At 49.3% G+C, this 13,074-nt stretch overlaps 1 protein-coding gene across 1 annotated transcript in view; it reads right to left on the bottom strand.

Moving 5' to 3' along the window:
* BLVRA (biliverdin reductase A) overlaps positions 1–632 on the bottom strand; it is a 45,928-nt gene extending 45,296 nt beyond the window's left edge. Inside the window, exon 1 of the mRNA XM_010381585.2 lies at positions 219–632. The gene's annotated coding sequence lies outside the window, so the exon portion shown is untranslated. The remainder of the gene's footprint in view (positions 1–218) is intronic.
* Positions 633–13,074: the final 12,442 nt, after the last annotated feature.

Below are 13,074 nucleotides of genomic sequence, written 5' to 3'. Positions count from 1 at the left end.
TAGTTGAGAAAGCCCCTAGCCGGGACCAGCGCTGCTGGGCCTCCGACCGCGTCCTCACTCCGGGCCCGGGCGGGGCGGGGCGGGGCAGGCGGCGCCCAGGGTGCGTCCCGGCTCTGGCGGCCGCGGGCCCGGGCCTCCTGCGGGCCTGGGGCTTCAAGCTCAGGCCCGAGCGCTCTGTGGAAGCCGCGCGCGACCCCCGTTCCCCGCGCGCGCCTCACCTGACGCGGGCACCGCTCTCTGTGCAGCCTCCGGGCGCCACTGGCTTTGCGGACCAGGGCGGGATCCCAGCTCCGATTGGCTGCCCCGCTGGGGGGCGGAGGCCCAGACGCGGGATGGCGGAGACCTGGAGAGGACGGGAGGCGGAGGGGAAGGGAGTGGACGGGAAGGGGAGGGAGGGTCCCGGCCTCGTGCAGTCGCGCGTGAGATCCCGGCCTCTGTGCCCTGGGCCTGGTGTCTGGGGCCGTAAGAACCGTCCGTGCGCCTGACCTCTTCTCTGCACCCAGCTTGGTGGCGAGGGGTGGGTGGTAGGTGCTCGCCGACCGGAGGGCGTATGGAAGTGGCTGGGCCCCTCACGGTGTGCCTGGCCCCGGCGTTGGGGGGTCGGGGTGGTGTCGCATCTCTCTTATCCGGCCCCCACTCACCACGTAGAACCCACTGGGTCCCTTTGGTATTGGTGGCCCCGGGCCGACTGAACAGGCGCAGAGGCTTACTTGAGTCCTTCCTGTAAATGTGAGAAGCGGCGGGGCGGAATATTCCAGGAGGCCTGTGTCTGCGATGTCCTGTTCCTGGGTAGCTAGGAAGTGAACGTGGTCTAGGGAACTGCCTGGGCTCTTATCCACCTGGGAATGGGCTTGTTGGGGATCCTGATGCGGGAGAAGCCAGGGAGCTTCTAGCCTAGTGGGGCTGAGGGGAAACCAGGGGAGGGATGGATTAGGCTGAAGGAAAGAGATCTCTTTGATCTTGAAGGCAGCATTCTGACGGGTAAGGTAAGGTTGACCGGCATTTTCCCCAGCCAAGAGTTCTATTTATTCCATGACCTGACAAGCCTGTTTAAGTGAGGTTTTGTTGAGTGCGGAGAGAGAAGGCTTGGCTTTGAATTTTTATCTCCAGGAGGGACCTGTCTCCTGAACTCCATACTCCTCTATCCAGGTGCCTACTTAATACTTCCTCTTGGATCTCTAAAATACATTTCAATCTCAACACATCCAAATCTGTGCCCCTGATCTCTTCTCCATAGCATCACCATCTCGATGGCAACTCCATCTTCCAGCTGTCAAGGCCAGGAACCTTGCTGTTATCTGGCACTCACCTTTCTCTCACATCCCACCTCCAGGGCCCAAAAATTCTGTTGGTTGGATCTCCCTAGCATACCCAGAGCCTGACCACCTCTTACCTCTGCCTCCATCATCTCCTACCTGGTCATGACAGTGGTCTCTTCCCTGGTCTCCCTGCAGCCTGTCCCCATACAGCAGCCAGAGTGACCTTAAGAAAAGCCAGATCAAATTCCTCCTCTGCCCAAAACCTTCCCAGTGGTTTCCCAAACTCTGAGTAAAAGCAAAAGCCCTGCCTGATCTGCTCCTCTGTTACCCCTGCAACTTCATATGCTCCTGCCTCCGCACTGGCTCACTCTGCTCCAGTCATTCTGGCCTCTGTGCTATTTCTTGTGCAAAGCAGACAGGGCTCTGCTGCAAGGTCTTTGCACGGGCTGCTGTCTGTTTGGAATGCTGGACTACTTCTCACTCTTCCTGATCTTTGCTCAAATGCTGCCTCATTGAGAACTACCCTAATCACCCCATTCAAAATTGCCACCTCTCCTGCTCCTGAGTGACTTCTTTATTTAGCTCCTGACTGAATTTGTTTATTTAGCTTATTGTTCGTTATCTGTCTCTTCCACCCACCTGCTGCTGCCCCTTGGGCCATGATATGTCCTTTCTCGGAAAAATAACTGCCACTAATGAGGTACCGTATTTTCACTGGCAAGGCCTAGGACATAAGCCAAACTCTGGGGTCTGATTGTGCTGTCACTTTAAATAAACCACAAGAGGAAAGAGTGATTCCCCAAAAGGACATGCTGAGTGCTACTGCTAGGAGAAGGGATGCTGGCTAGGCAAAACCACAGATGTTCACTTGCTGAGTCAGACCAGTACACCCAGAGGAGCTTTGGGAAAACCCGTGAGAGGGGCCCTCCATGTCCTTGAGAGCAGAATTTAAGGATGAGACCTCTAACCCCCTCACTTTCTGGTAACAATGTGTTATGAATGCATTGATTTATTTATCTTATCCTTCTAAAGTCTAGTTTTGTATTCAGTTTCTACTTTTTTGAACAAGAGCTTCCCATTCTACAAAGTGGTGACCCTCTTCGACCTGAAGAGCTCTGTGGGAGGTTGGGGGGACAGTAAGACTGCTGTAGGCCACAAGTGACAGAAACCTCATCCAAACAGTTAGGAGTATTAAGAATAGCTCCAGCTCCATTTCTGTGTCATTCTCTTGGCTCTTTTTCCCCTATGTGTAACAAGATACGAAAATACAGATTTTGATTAGGACAACAAGATACACTGATGTGAAATTCTAGGAACAGATCTCTAAGGATATAAGAAGGAATCAGGGCCGGGCGCGGTGGCTCAAGCCTGTAATCCCAGCACTTTGGGAGGCCAAGACGGGCGGATCACGAGGTCAGGAGATCGAGACCATCCTGGCTAACACGGTGAAACCCCGTCTCTACTAAAAAAAAATGCAAAAAACTAGCCGGGCGAGGTGGCGGGCGCCTGTAGTCCCAGCTACTTGGGAGGCTGAGGCAGGAGAATGGCGTAAACCCGGGAGGCGGAGCTTGCAGTGAGCTGAGATCCGGCCACTGCACTCCAGCCTGGGCTACAGAGGGAGACTCCGTCTCAACAAAAAAAAAAAAAAAAAAAAAAAAAGAAGGAATCAGGCGGGGGAGCCACCTGTAATCACAACACTTTAGGAGGCCTAGGCAGGCAGATTGCTTGAGGCCAGCCTGGGCAACATGGCAAAACCCTGTCTCTACTAAAAACACAAAAAGTAGCCAGGTATGATGGTACATGCCTATACTCCCAGCTACTCTGGGAGGGAGGCTGAAGCATGAGAATCACTTGAACCCGGGAGGCAGAGGTTGCAGTGAGCCAAGATAGCACTGCTGCACTATAGGCTGGGCGACAGAGTGAGACTCCATATAAAAATAAATAATAAAAGTAAAAAAAAAAAATCAAATAAATAGATAAAAAGAAGGAATTGGAGAGTGGAAGGAGGGTTTGGTGAAGAAATCTCTGACAGAGGCCAGGTGCGGTGGCTCACGCCTGTAATCCCAGCACTTTGGGAGGCCGAGGCAGGCAGATCACTTGAGGTTAGGAGTTTGAGATCAGTCTGGGCAACATAGTGAAACCCCCTCTCCACTAGAAATACAAAAATTAGCCGGGCACAGTGGGGCGTACCTGCGTAGTTCTAGCTACTCAGGAGGCTGATGCAGGAGAATTGCTTGAACCTGAGAGGCAGAGGTTGCAGTGAGCTGAGATCTCCCCATCTCACTCCAGCTTGGGCAACAGAACCAGACTCCATGTCTAAAAAAGAAAAAAAGGGGCAGGCGCCCTGGCTCACACCTGTAATCCCAGCACTTTGGGAGGCTGAGGGGGGCAGATCACCTGAGGTCAGGAGTTCAGGACCAGCCTGGCCAATACGGTGAAACCCTATCTCTACTAAAACTACAAAAAAAAAAAAAAAAAAAATTTAGGCAGGCATGGTGGCATGTACCTGTAATCCCAGCTACTCAGGAGGTTGAGGCAGGAGAATCGCTTGAACCTGGGAGGCAGAGGTTGCAGTGAGCCAAGATCGTGCTATTGCACTGCAGCCTGGGCGACAAGAGCGAGACTCCGTATCAAAGAAAAAAAAAAAAAGACAGGGCGCGGTGACTTACGCCTGTAATCCCACCACTTTGGGAGGCTGAGGCAGGAGGATCACCATTTTGGGAGATTGAGACCATCCTGGCTAACACGGAGAAACCCCGTCTCTACTAAAAATACAAAAAACTAGCCGGGCATGGTGGCGGGCGCCTGTAGTCCCAGCTACTGGGGAGGCTGAGGCAGGAGAATGGCGTAAACCCGGGAGGCGGAGCTTGCAGTGAACCGAGATCGCGCCCCTGAACTCCAGTCTGGGCGACAGAGCGAGACTCCATCTCAAAAAAAAAAAAAAAGGAAAAGAGAAAACGAAGAAAAGAAATCTCTGACAGAGCTTTTGCGGTGCTGTGAGTTTACCTCCTCCCCATTGAGGGAAGCTTCAGGCAGCTCATTTCCTTCACTTCATGCCTACAGGCTTCCAGCCATTTGGGGAGCTTGTCAAGTATGTTGGTGCACATGGAGACTCTCTGGTCATTTACTGCCCACCTGAAAAAGGCAGGCAGTGGTCGGCTGTCAGCCCACTCATGCAGAGGCGTCCCAGGATGTATTTGTGTTTCCCGTGGATCAGATATGGGCATGCAGGAGACCCTCTCCTTGGATCCCGTCCAGTAAGGCTACCTGGAAGGGCAGGAAGCTGGCGGTGAATGCCAGATATGTAGAGGTGAGGAGGAAGTCACAGTACATATACCCAGGGATAATCACTGGAGAGAGGTCTGGCATGGTCATCTCCAAAGAATTGATTAACACTACAGTCCAAAAAATAACATCATGTGTTGTCATAGTCTATTTGGGCTACTATAACAAAATACCTTGGACTGGGTAGTTTATAAACAGCAGAAATTTGTGGCTCTTAGTTTTAGCGGTTGCGAAGTCTAAGATCAAGGTGCCAGGAGATTCAGTGTCTGGTGAGGGCTCAGTCTGCTTCAAAGATAGTACTTTCTCACTGCATCTTACATGGTGCAAGGGGCAAGCCAGCTGTCTTCAACTTTTTTTTTTTTTTTTCTGAGATGGGGTCTCACCCTGTCACCCAGGCTGGAGTGCAGTGGCTCATCTCAGCTCACTGTAGTCTCTGTCTCCCGGTGGAACCTCCTGAGTAGCTGGGATTATAGGCGCATGCCACCACGCCCAGCTGATTTTTAATTTTTTTGTAGAGGCAAGGGCTTGCTATACTGCCCAAGTTATCTCGTACTCGTGCACTCAAGAGGTCCTCTGCCTTGGCCTCCCAAAGTGCTGAGATTACAGGTGTGAGCCACCACACTCAACCAAGATGTTGTAGTTTTGAAAGCATCTCAGGCAGAAGCAGGAGAGTGCAGTATCCAGCATATATTAGCTTATTTATGAAGCCCTCTGAGATGCCACCAGGGGAGGGGGCCACTGAGTAAGGTTCTGCAAGTACAGGTAGAAATAATTATCTAGGAAAAAAAAAAAAAGGAGAATAAATGTAAATGTGAAATTATTTTAAATACAGGTGAGAGAGGTTTGAAAATATCAGAAAAATATATGTATCTTCTAAAATTTTGAATGTGAGGAACACACAGCGAGGGAAGGATTCCCATATTTTTCATTATAGCAGGAAAAAACAAAACAAAACCCATATACCCTCGACAAAGATGCATCTGGATCCCCTTTAAGATTTGAAGGAACGGCCTGGTGTGGTGGCTTACATCTGTAATCCCAGCACTTTGGGAGGTTGAGGTGGGCGGATCACCTGAGGTCGGGAGTTTGAGATCAGCCTGACCAACATGGAGAAACCACATCTCTACTAAAAATACAAAATTAGCCAGGCGTGATGGCACATGCCTGTAATCCCAACTACTCGGAAGGCTGAGGCAGGAGAATTGCTTGAACCCGGGAGGCGGAGGTTGCAGTGAACTGAGATCGCACCATTGCACTCCAGCCTGGGCAAAAAGAGTGAAACTTTGTCTCAAAAAAAAAAAATTGAAGGAACTCTTCCTTTCTCAGAAGAGACTGCCCAGGAAAATCTTCCTGTTTTTGAAAAAGGAAGCAGTGATCTAAAATGCTATTTAAAATGTTTACCATAAAAATGATTCAACTGGGCCGGGCGTGGTGGCTCAAGCCTGTAATCCCAGCACTTTGGGAGGCCGAGACGGGCGGATCACGAGGTCAGGAGATCGAGACCATCCTGGCTACCACGGTGAAACCCCGTCTCTACTAAAACATACAAAAAAAAACTAGCCGGGCGAGGTGGCGGGTGCCTGTAGTCCCAGCTACTTGGGAGGCTGAGGCAGGAGAATGGCATGAACCTGAGAGGAGCAGCTTGCAGTGAGCTGAGATCTGGCCACTGCACTCCAGCCTGGGTGACAGAGCAAGACTCCATCTCCAAAAAAAAAAAAAAAAAAAAAAAGATTCAACTATTTGTTTCATCATGTACCTCTCCACCCCTATTGACTTCCCCTGTAATCTGCAGTGGGATTTTTTTATTGACTCCTTTTATTGATCAGTATTTTATTTTTCTTCTGCTAAATGTGCTAACTCATGCCAATTACCCACCACTCTAGGATGGCACACCCACTTTTTTTCCTACCACGTGGGTGATAGACTTACCAAGAGTCAGGGTAGTGAATGGACTATCCTGAGTGGAATTGCATCCTCCCAAAAAAGATACATTGAAGTCCTAACATTTAGTTCCTCAGAATGTGACTGTTTTGGAGATAGGGTTGTTACAGAGGTAATCAAGTTAAAATGAGGTTATTAGGGGTGTCCTATCTAGTATGACTGGTGTCCTTATGAGAAGAGGAAAGTTGGATGCACAGACACTGTATTAGTCAGGATTCTCTAGAGGAACAGACCTAATAGGATATATATAGGAGTTTATTAAGGAGTATTGACTTATATAATTACAAGGTCCCACAATATGTACTATCTGCAAGCTGAGGAGCAAGGAAACCAGTCAGAGTCCCAAAGCTGAAGAACTTGTAATCCAATGTTCCAGGTAAGGAAGCATCCAGCACAGGAGAAAGATGTAGTCTGGGAGGCTAAGCCAGTCTAGTCTTTCCATGTTCCTCTGCCTGCTTTCATTCTGGCTCCACTGGCAGGTGATTAGATTGTGCCCACCCAGATTGAGGGAGGGTCTCCCTTTTCCAGACCACTGACTCAAATGTTAATCTGCTTTGGCAACACGCTTACAGACATACTCAGGAACAATACTTTGCATCTTTCAATCTAATCAAGTTGACAATATTAACCATCACAGACACCCACACAAAGAAAATGGTCACATGAAGACAGAGAAATGGACTGATGCATCTACAAGTCAAGGAGTGCCAAAGACTGCCAGCAAATGACTTAAAGACAAGAAGTAGCGAAAGAGCCTTCCCCTCCAGGTTGCAGATGAAGCGCAACCCTGCTGACACCTTGGTTTCAGACTTCCAGCCTCCAGAGCTGAGACAATACATTTGTGTTGCTTTAAGCCACATAGTTTGTGGAACTTTGTTGGGTGGCCCTACAAACTAATGCAGCCTATTTATGCCAATGCCAGTTATGTTTTTTATTGTAATTATATGATTTAAGTAAATATATAAGCTCATGAATTAATTTAAAAAGAAGTTGTTCCTAAGAAAATTAAGTTGAATGCTTTGGAAAGACTTGATAAAAGAGGATCATTTAAAAAACTGCTGTTGGATTAGAAGTGGGAAAGCAACTGTAAAATGCTGGAAGGAAAAAATATAAGGTTCTGCACTCAAAGTACTCTGAAAATATTTTAAAGTTCTCCTTTAAATAAATATTAGAAATCTTTGATGATGCCTGGTGTGCGTCATGCAGAAATGATGATATGAAATTCTAGACCAGGTGCCATGGCTCACGCCTGTAATCCCGGCACTTAGTGGGAGGCTGAGACAGATGGATTGCTTGAATCCAGGAGTTCAAGACCAGCTTGGGCAACATAGCAAGACCTCGTCTCTACAAAAAATACAAAAATTAGCCAGGTGTGGTGGTGCATGTCTGTAGTCCCAGCTATTTGGGAGGCTGAGATGGGAGGATAGCTTGAGCCTGGGAGGTCGAGGCTGCAGTGAGCTGTGATCACACCACTCCACTCCAGCCTGGGTGACAGAGTGAGAACCTCTCACCCACCCATCCACCCACCCACACACACACACACACACGCCAACCTCTAATCATCAGTTACATATTCAAATAAATGCTTTGAATCTATGGAAAAGATTGACAATCAAATATATATATTTATGTGTTTTAGTTTAAATTACGTGAGGTATGTGTGTGTCATTTTTAAAATTTTATTTTAATAAAAAAATAGAGACAGGGTCTCACTATGTTGCCCAGGTTGGTCTTGAACTCCTGGGCTCAAGCAGTCTTCTTGCCTCAGCCTCCCGGGGTGCAGGGATTACAGGTATGAGTCACTGCACTCGGTGTGTGTATAATTTTTTTTTTGAGACAGATTCTCACTCTGTTGCCCAGGCTGGAGTGAAATGGCATGATCTTGGCTCACTGCAACCTCTGCCTCCCAGGTTCAAGCAATTCTTTTGCCTCAGCCTCCTGAGTAGCTGGGACTACAGGCGAACACCGCCACACCCAGCTTTTTTTGTGTGTGTGTTTTAGTAGAGATGGGGTTTCATGTGTTGCCCAGGCTGGTCTCGAACTCCTGAGCTCAGGCAATCCACCCACCTCGGCCTCTCAAAGTGCTAGGATTACAGGCGTGAGCCACAACGCCTGGCCCGTGTAAGAATTTTTTTTTTTTTTTTTTTTTGAGACAGAGTCTCGCTCTGCCGCCCAGGCTGGAGTGCAGTGGCCGGATCTCAGCTCACTGCAAGCTCCGCCTCCCAGGTTTACGCCATTCTCCTGCCTCAGCCTCCCGAGTAGCTGGGACCACAGGCGCCCGCCACCTCGCCCGGCTAGTTTTTTGTATTTTTTAGTAGAGACGGGGTTTCACCGTGTTAGCCAGGATGGTCTCGATCTCCTGACCTCGTGATCCGCCCGTCTCGGCCTCCCAAAGTGCTGGGATTACAGGCTTGAGCCACCGCGCCCGGCCCCCCCGTGTAAGAATTTTTAAGTAATTCTTCATTTTGACTTTTGTGGTTAGCTGATCATCTATGTGCAGACTAAATGAGTAAGAGGGCCTCTATTGTGTTGTTTTGGGGGTCTCAGAACTAGACATGAGTTTGAAAGTTCGTTCAAGGAGCTGTGCATATTATGCACGGTACTAAATTTTTCTAAGTTTCAATTCCCTCATTTGTATAAAATGGGAATAATACCTACGACCCACAAGTGTTGTGAAATTAAGTGACACAATAAACTTAAAGGGTCTAGTAGTATTAGAGGTTTTTCCACTTAAAGTGGGAGAAAATCTACCATGGCTTAAACAAAAAGAGAATAAATTGATTTGTGACAATAACGAAATTCTAAGGGAGCACTGGCTCCAGACACAGCTAGTCTAAGTCCTGCAAGTGACCTCCCAGAACCTGCTTTCTCTGTGTACACCTGTCAACTACTCCTTGTTGGCTCAATCCTTGGACACAATCTCTCTGGCAAGATGAGCATAGCAGGCATTTTTTTCCCCCCATATCTTCCTAAGTTCAAATTCAGTGGCAAAGAGTGCCTGCTAAAGCCCCTCTTGGAGCCCTGTAAAATGTTTTCTTGCGTCCCCTTCTGATATGGTTTGGATCTGTGTTCCCGCACAAATCTCATGTCGAATTGTAATCCCCAGTGTTGGAGGTGGGGCCTGGTAGGAGGCGATTAGATCATGGGGGCAGATTTTCCTCTTGGTGCTGGTAATGAGATCAGGTCGTTTAAAAGTGTGTGTCACCTCCCCCCACCCCACCTCTCTTGCTCCTGCTCTGGTGATGTAAGATGAGTCTGTTAACCCTTCCGCCATGATTATAAGTTTCATGAGGACTTCCCAGTCCTCATGGTGAGGACATCACACCAGCTGCAGCAGAGGCTGCACACTCCTTGGGGTTGGTGGGAGCCCCACCCCTTCTGAGTTGCGAAGGAAGCTCCCTGGGTCCAGCTGCAGCTGCGCAAACTGCAGCTGCAGACCCAGGCCTCCAGCTCTACCGAGCAGGCTGGAGCCATGCCCTCCTGGGTGGGGCTGCAGCCGCCCAAACCTCGGCTGTGGATCCAAGCCTCCCTGTGTTCTTGGTGGGGACCGTGAGCAGGTAGGATCTGCCCTCCTGGGTGCAGATGCAGCCTCCCGACCACAGTTGCAGACCTGGGCCTTCCACTCCAGGGAGCAGGCAAAAGCCGGGACAAACGGGACCCCCACCCCTTCCGAGTCGGTGGGGCAAAAGCTCCTGGGGTACAGCCGTGGACTCCCTCCCAGGCGCAGGACCCAGGCATCTCTGCACCGTGCACCCCGCATTTAAACCTTAAGTTTAAGTCTAGGAAGAGCCCCCCGCCTCCCTGCAGGCTGGGGGTGTCTGCTTCTGCTGCCTGGCCTCTCTTCTCTCCGGGGCCTGCTCTGATCTTGGAGAGAGGGTAGGACTGAGCCCCAGGGCCATGAATGGCAGCGGAGGCAGACAGATTCCTGGGTGGAAGGGGGCAGGTCCCTGGTAAGGCCCCTCCTTCAGGCCAGGGAGGGCCTGAAGCCTGGGGGCTGGGCTGCCAGTCCTGCAGACTGGAGTGGGGACTCGGTGCCTCTTCCGGCCGCCCATGTCCACCCATGGACCAATTGGCATGCACATCCTCCCCTCTGAGGTCCATAAAAGCCCTGGTTTCAGCCAGAGGAGGGCAGAGGGTGGGGAGTACAGAGAGAGTTGAAGGGACAGGACGATCAGCTGCAGAGAGGAGCCACCCTCTCTGTTGAGAGCTTCAGGGACCTGCAGATATGTCAGGACTACCAGCCGCAGAGAGGAGTGACCCTCTCCAGGGCCCCCTCTCTTCTGAGAGCGGAACACTCCATGGGATGACCTCCCTACAGAGAGGAGCTATCCCCGGCCCGTCTCCTCTGAGCTGTTCTAACAGTTAATAAAGCTCATCTTCATCTTGTTTACCCTTCACTTATCTGCATATCTCATTCTTCCTGGATGTAGGACAAGAACTTGTACAAGAACTTGGGCAAAGGTGCCATCGGCCACAGAGGTTTCTGGCCAGGAAATTGACACCCCAAAGATCCCATAACACCAGCGTCATGCTTCCTGTACAGCCTGTGGAACCATGAGCCAATTAAACCTCTGTTCATTGTAAATTATCCAGTCTCAGGTATTTCTTTATAGCAGTGCGGGAGAACAGACTAATACACCTTCATTCTGATTAGGCTACATAACTACCTCCAGGTTATTCAGTGTCCTAGAGGAAAGCATGATTTGATTTGGAGGGAGTAGGTCTCCACACAAAGCATGTGCACTGGGTGGGGCGAGGGAGTTCTCTCCAGAGAAACTGGAACGGTATTGAGAGCAAGGGAAGTGGATTCTGGGTAGCTAAAAACACTGATTGTTCATACACTAGCTCTGAGGGTGATGTCTAGTAAGAAATCAGCATTAGCTGACTCCCTGCAGTGTCTTCCACCCCAAACCCTTAACTCCAGCTTCCCTTTTGGCTTTAGTGAGAGCACTGCCTTTGTTAGGAGAGATGTTCCTGGCATTCATTCCCCCACTCTGCTATTCCCTTTGGTTTTATTTTATTTTATTTTATTTTATTTTATTTTATTTTATTTTATTTGAGATGGAGTCTTGCTCTGTTGCCCAGGCTGGAGTGCAGTGGCATGATCTCAGCTCACTGCAACCTCTGCCTCCCAGGTTCAAGCAATTCTCCTGCCTCAGCCTCCTGAGTAACTGGGGTTACAGGCACCTGCCACCACACCAGGCTAATTTTTGTATTTTTAGTAGAGGTGAGGTTTCACCACACTGGCCAGGCTGGTTTCAAACTCCTGACCTCAGGTGATCTGCCCGCCTTGGCCTCCCAAAGTACTAGGATTACAGGCATGAGCCACTACACCCGGCCCCCTTTGGCTTTAAATACTCAGCTGTGAACCCAGCTCATCTGCCAGGCCAGAATGTGGTGAATCTCCCCGCCTCCAGTCCTGCTCTTCCAACTGCCTGGCAATGTCCTTGGCTATTAGGGCCATTATCAGCCCATCCCTCCCACCCACCACTCCAGTTCAGTTCAGTGCCTCCTTCAAGTTTCAAAGTTGCCTCTTAGTTTCAGGACATCAAGATGTGGTAAAGTATCACCTTCTTCGTGAATCTATACATTTAATGCTTATCCTTGGGTTTTTTTGTGTGTGTTTTTGAACTTAAATTTTAATTTTTGTCTAAGCCACATATGGAAACTTAGCCATGTCCTATTATTTGCATTGGAAAACTTGACTTTGTCCACTTCTTTAAGTGTTTGTAGTGTAGTAATTGTCCACCCAGTAAAGTTGGCTGTTCAATACAATACTGCGGTAAAAACAAGGAATCAACCCCAATATCTATTCTCCTGCTTTTGGTTCCCCAAATATTGGCTGGACACAGGCTGCCCAGAATAGACCATGTTACACAGCCTCCTTTGCAGCAAAATATGGTTATGAGATTAAGTTCTAATTGAAAGTATGCAAACTGATGCGACCTGTCCAATTTCCAAGGCATTCCCTTAAAAGACAAGAGTGTTCCCTCAACTGCTCACATTTCCTTCCTTTTTGGCTGGAATGTAGATCCAGTGGACATGGTGGCATGCTCTTTTGCCTTTGTGGAAGAGGGCGACACCCTAGAACAGGGAATGGCACATGTCTTCTATGAAGGGCCAGATGGTAAATATTTTCAGCTTTATGGGACACCCAGGCTCTGTCACAGCTGCTAACTCTGCTGTTGTAGGGGAAAGAAAGCAACCACAGACAATATGTAAACAATGGGCATGGCTGTGTTCTAGGAAAACTTTATTTACCAAAACAGGGAGTGGCTGAATTTTCTCTGTAGGCTACAGTTGACTGACCCCAAATCTAGAACACAATAAGGCAACGATATTAAAAAAAGTGGGGCCAGGTGCAGTGGCTCACGCCTGTAATCCCAGCGGTTTGGGAGGCTGAGGTGGGCTGATCACTTGAGACCAGGAGTTGGAGACCAGCCTGGGGAACATGGCGAAACCCTGTCTCTACAAAAAAAATACAAACATTAGCCAGGTGTGGTGGTGCATGCCTCTAGTCCCAGCTACTTGGGAGACTGAGGCCAGAGGATCACTTGAGCCTGGGAGGTTGAGGTTACATTGAGCTGAG

This window comes from Rhinopithecus roxellana, chromosome 6 (genome assembly GCF_007565055.1).
Source record: "Rhinopithecus roxellana isolate Shanxi Qingling chromosome 6, ASM756505v1, whole genome shotgun sequence".
NCBI classification, from domain to species: domain Eukaryota; kingdom Metazoa; phylum Chordata; class Mammalia; order Primates; family Cercopithecidae; genus Rhinopithecus; species Rhinopithecus roxellana.
Note: the sequence above shows the minus strand (reverse complement) of the source record. Positions and strands in the feature narration are given on the sequence as shown.